The sequence below is a fragment of the Manis pentadactyla genome, chromosome 17 (assembly GCF_030020395.1).
Source record: "Manis pentadactyla isolate mManPen7 chromosome 17, mManPen7.hap1, whole genome shotgun sequence".
Classification (NCBI taxonomy): Eukaryota; Metazoa; Chordata; class Mammalia; order Pholidota; family Manidae; genus Manis; species Manis pentadactyla.
The window spans coordinates 64,511,598-64,516,288 of NC_080035.1; the positions used below are offsets into that span (position 1 = coordinate 64,511,598).

Consider the following 4,691-nt stretch of genomic DNA (forward strand, 5'->3'; position numbering starts at 1 on the left):
TTTTTAACATATTAATCACTTCCATCTGACGGTTGTTCAGGGTATCTAGCTGCCATATTGCTAGAAATAGACGTCTTTTATCAACTGCCCTCTGCCCACGAGACAGTGAGTTCTGAGAGACCCGGAACCGTGACGGATGTACTTTCGCATCCTGGGACCTGACACATCAGCGTACGCACGGGAAATACTATTTGAATGAATGCCAAAAACAATCATTTCAAGTTCAACTAAGTACAATCAAAGCACTTTCCCTTCTGAAAGCTCTTCAGGCTGTAACCCAACACGGTAATACGGATTAGAGCTCCCTGGGAAGTTGGCCACCCACGTGAACTTTGTTTCAATCAAATAAGTGGGAATTTGCCCAATTGTACTTTAATTTGAATCACATGAAGTTTGTGATGCAGAGAAGTCTGTGTTGGGCACGAACTGCAGTTAACGGAACCGGGTTCCAAAGGTTTAGAAAAACGTTCTCGGCATAAACACTCGGCGGCTCGTGCCCCTTTCCGTGACGCCTCTCCCCCCGCGGGCGCCGACGACCGCCGGGAGCGCTCGGTTCTGTCCCACGGATCCCCGCCCTGGTGGCCCAGCTCTCGTCCTTCCCTCAGCCTTTGCGGAAGGCGTGTGGGGCACGGCGGGAGCGCAGGCTGAGGCCTGTTCCCGGTCCTGCCTCGGTGCCCGACCCGGGCCTCAGTTGGTAACCGCAGTACAGTAAAAACGAAGTAGCCAAAGTGCGCCTGGGCGCAGCAGTAAGTGCAAAGGACGCGCGCGCCTGCGGCAGCCAGAAAAACCCACAGCCGGGGCGGCAGCTGCGCTGGGGTAGAACGGAGAGCAACGTAAGGGGCGTGGTGCTGGGGCTGGGGGCGGGGCGTGGTGCTGGGGCTGGGGGCGGGGCGTGGTGCTGGGCGGGGCGTGGTGGTGGTGCTGGGCGTGGCGTGGCGTGGTGGTGCTGGGGGCGGGGCGTGGTGGTGGTGCTGGGCGGGGCTGGGGCGGGGCGTGGTGCTGGGGCTGGGGGCGGGGCGTGGTGCTGGGGCGGGCCCTGAGACGAGGCTGGGCAGCGCCCGCGGCCTGGGCTCCCTATCTGCGGTCCCGGGCTGCGCTGGGTGACGGACAAGGGTTTTAATGCCCCCAGACTCTCAGCTTGGCCTGGCACCCCAGGGCCATCTGAGATAACTGACACGTTGAAACGCCGGGGCCCTCAAAGCCCTTGGCTCCCTTTCTTGACATTCCATAGGATTTTAATTTGTTCCTTGCTCTCTCTTCTTACGAGAATGGAGTTAAAATTTAACACTAAAAAAAATGCAAACTCAAAGTGCCATGGTCTCTAGCAATGTGAGTGTTAAAACTTAATACGAACCAAGAGAAAACCGAAATATCTAGAACATATTCTTTCCCTCTTGAACTCTTGTTTCCCTCTTGTTTCTCCTGTTTTTATTCATCCATTCTCTTTTTCAGCTTGTATTTCTTACAGTCTGAGTTGAAATACAGGTGTATATATTTTTATTAATTCATTTAGTATTTCAGTAGACTCCAAAGTACAGTATGGCCCCCAGAAGCTGCCTCAAATTATACACTGGGATGCAGAAAGAAAATACTAGAATACTTATTATTAATTTTTTATGTCATCTTTTTAGATTGCTATTTTTCTGTTTTATAACACCTGCATCAGTGTATTTCATGTATGCAGTTGATGAACTTGCATAGACGAGGAGTCGTGCTCAAACAGCTGATGGGCTGAACAATGAAGCCAGTTTGGAGAACATGGATTTGCTTCATGCTTTCTCGAGCGCAAACGCCGCTGGTGTGCAAGTGAGCGCCACCCGCAGCCGCCCACCTCCTAACCCGCCATCCATTCCACCTGAGTCATGAACAGGCTCATCTTGCTAATGTTCTGTTCAGTGACAGGAGCCTTGCTGGCTTTCTGAGTGTGTTTTCCAATGCCAAGAATTTCCGAGCGGCTTTGTAAAGATGGACGTTCCTGGCAGTGCTGGGGGAGGCATTTTGAGAAAATCATGTATTGGCAGCTCCTCCCTCCAGTGGCCATTGAAACCTCCATCTTTCCTGCCTCCCAGACCTAAGAGGCCGGACCTTTCTCCACTTCGCTGACTGGTTCAACGGAACCATGCACTCCTTGAAAACCTCATAAATACCCACCCTATGGTTTCACTGACCCAGAGGCTTTAAAATCCCACTTCTACTTAAGAAAATTCTAAGCAGCATTAAGGCCCAGTTCTGTTCTTTTGCTGGCTCACTGAGGAATGCATTGCCATATTTTGCAAGCTTAATATCAAGTGTGATTTCTTTGTTATGTATACTTGCTTAATTCAATTAATTTCATGTCTCTTTCTGTTACAGAAGCCAGTGTTGGTAATCTAGGTTTCTCACTTTATTTGAAGACTGGGGTAATTGTGTGTGATAAAGCATCTTTTCAGGTTCTGAAGGAAACTCTCTTCATCAGCGGCGCTTCTCCGCGGAGGTCCTTACAGGACGTCTCCCTCCAGGCTCAGACCCACAGGCAGGCGCGAACGAGCAGGGTTCCCGCATCTCTGCCTCTTGCCTTGTGCGATGGGCAGGAGCGAGTTTCTCCCCTGATTAGTCCCCGTTTGCTCCCCTTACAGCTGGGCTTGCAGTGACCGTGTGTCCCGAAGCTCCTCTCCAGCGCGTCCAGGGAGCGAGGCATCCCTCGCAGAAGGCTTCTCTCCTTCCCCGGGCGCGGGGCTGGCTGCCCGCTGATGCCCCACTGCGTCCTCGCTCCCGCTGGTCTCGTTTGCCTGTCGCCTTGCCCAGACGATGCCAGGCTGGAAACGCAGGTGCGCAGAGGCCAGCTTACTACCTTTGGTCGCCGGAGGACTCTGTGTGGGGCCGGCCCTCGGCTCGTCTGTGAAGCAGACGGTCCCTGTGCTGGCGCTTCACCCTGTCCGTCCCCACCTGGTTCTCTGCTTACAGCCCCTCTTCCCTCTGCCAGGATGCCCCCCAGCCACCCCCTGGGCCCCACCTTCAGCCTGTGCCAGGGACATACTGTCTGCCTTTTGTTTCACCCAGAATGCTCTTTCTCTGGCATCTTGATGAGCTGCCCCACAATGAACCACAGGACAAATAATAATACTTGCTCATTTTTGGCAGCTTGAGCTCTCACCTTGCCTGGATTTATGGGAACTGGTCTTTTCAGAGGCTGCTGAGTGGCACACGGATCCCCAGCTGGTGAAGCAGGGGGCGCAGGCCCCAGCCTGGGCTCCCACACTGCCCAGCAGAGCTCGGGGGGCCTTGCAGGGTCTCCCTGGCTTCTCGAGCTGCTAGGAAGACAGCCAAGTAGCGAAGAGAACACTCCAGAGGAAGCAGGGGGGCAGGCAGGCGAGGGCATGGGGGCCCCCAGCCTTGGGCGCAGGCCCCATCTGTGCGCGGATGGCTTGGGGCTCCTTCAGGCCTCACCAGGGCTCATGCCCCAAGGGTCTTCAGTGCTACTCTAAGGCCACAAGCACAGAGAGTGGCCACGGGGTGGCCCACGAGCACAGCTGCCCAGCAGAATTCGCCATGTTGAGGGAAAAGTCCCGTGTCTGTGGTGTACAGTACGGTGGGCCCTGCCTAGTGAGTGCCTAACAGGTGGCTCGTAAAAATTCTAACTGTAATTCCATTTGCTTTCAATTAATTTATCCCTTTATTTAAATAGCCATGTGTAGCTGGGGCTGCTTCACTGCACGATCAACTTTGGAGAGTTGGAAGAAAACCCTGAGTTCCTCTGACACTCATTTTTACCTAAACAATAAAGAAACTAGCTTTAGCATTTAACGCCCCCAGTGGCCCTGGGCCCTCACCATCTGTCCTGCGATGGCCCCGACACGGGATGTGCGGTGCCCTGGCTGCAAGGGCCGGCCGGAGGGATGACAGAGGCTCCTCGGTGGCTTTTGTTCAAAATCTTTTAAATAGTCTTGTTGTGTCTGTTTGATTGGATTTACAAACGATCTGGGTCCCAAGAAAACTGATGGCTGCAAAGTGGAACAACGACTGAACGAGGCTCCTGTGGGGCTGCAGCCTGGAGAGCACGTTGCTGCAGCCATCCAGGCCGACCGGCTGCCAAACGGGCTTCTGGTGGCGACGCCGTGGGCTGAAACGGCGGCAGCCGCCTAGGGAGTGACACAGTCACAAGATTCGAAATGATAAACCGTTTGAATCATGACTGCCAAAGATGACCCTCACCTAAGGCTACGTCATGTTTTGGAATATCAGCTGATAGCAGTATGAGGTCATCAAGATGAACAAGGCACTTAAGGATTAAACGCTTGAAAATTAAGACAAAGTTTTTCCACTTCTAAGATCCTAAATGCAGTACATTATAAAATTTCACTCAATGTTTGATACATTTCCAGAAGCTTCTTTGGAGTTTTCAAATTTGGCAGCAATTTAAGTCAAATCCTACAGAGGAGGCACTTCCAACTGTGATTTCAGTACTGAGACACAGAAAATAGTAGGGTTGGTGCCAAACTAAAATGCATGCCTTTGTTATAAAATGCCGATGGAACGCGCTCAGCACTCACAGGGCGGAAGGAAGTGGGTCAGAACACGGCACCCCGCGCGGGAAACCGGCTGCGCAGTTGGGCAAAAGTGTAGGTGCTCCTTTTCTAACTTTTCATTTTAAAATAATTTCAGATTTATGGAAAAGTTGCAAAATAAGTACAGAGGTTCCCACACGCCCTCCA

At 52.6% G+C, this 4,691-nt stretch overlaps 1 long non-coding RNA gene across 1 annotated transcript; it reads left to right on the plus strand.

Moving 5' to 3' along the window:
* The first annotated feature begins 1,120 nt into the window (after positions 1 to 1,120).
* LOC118916697 (uncharacterized) lies at positions 1,121 to 3,778 on the plus strand. Its single transcript, XR_005026492.2, has 3 exons — positions 1,121 to 1,806; positions 2,616 to 2,807; positions 3,665 to 3,778. It is a non-coding gene; the product is annotated as an uncharacterized LOC118916697 (long non-coding RNA).
* Positions 3,779 to 4,691: the final 913 nt, after the last annotated feature.